This window comes from Equus quagga, chromosome 2 (genome assembly GCF_021613505.1).
Source record: "Equus quagga isolate Etosha38 chromosome 2, UCLA_HA_Equagga_1.0, whole genome shotgun sequence".
Classification (NCBI taxonomy): domain Eukaryota; kingdom Metazoa; phylum Chordata; class Mammalia; order Perissodactyla; family Equidae; genus Equus; species Equus quagga.
The window spans coordinates 164,235,279-164,235,792 of NC_060268.1; positions in this window are offsets into that span (position 1 = coordinate 164,235,279).

Consider the following 514-nt stretch of genomic DNA (forward strand, 5'->3'; position numbering starts at 1 on the left):
CTATCAATCAGCTTGCCTTGAATTCACTGAGCCAACTATGTGCTTTATTGGAGACAGATGGGGAGAAGCTGACCTCACTACTCCCAGGAGCTCAGAGCCCAGGAGGAACCTGTGGAAAGAAAGAGAAGGCTGCGAACTCAAACACAAGGCCTTCTGGGAACCAGCACAGAGCAGAGGGAGGAGGGCCTTTTGGGAGCTCAGAGAAGACTGATTCCACTTGGGATGAGACCGGAGGAGATGATATTATTCCAGCAGACTGGGGTCCACGGGCTGAAGAGAAAGCCCTCTTACCTCTTTCTGAGAATGCAATCCTGGTTGTTTCAAGAAAATTCTGTCCGGGGGCTGGCTCCGTGGTCGAGTGGTTAAGTTTGCACACTCCGCTGCAGCGCCCCAGGGTTCGGATCCTGGGCACAAACATATGGCACTGCTCGTCAGGCCACGTTGAGGTGGCGTCCCACATCCCACAGCTAGAATGACCTGCAACTAAGATATACAGCTATGTACGGTGGGGGGC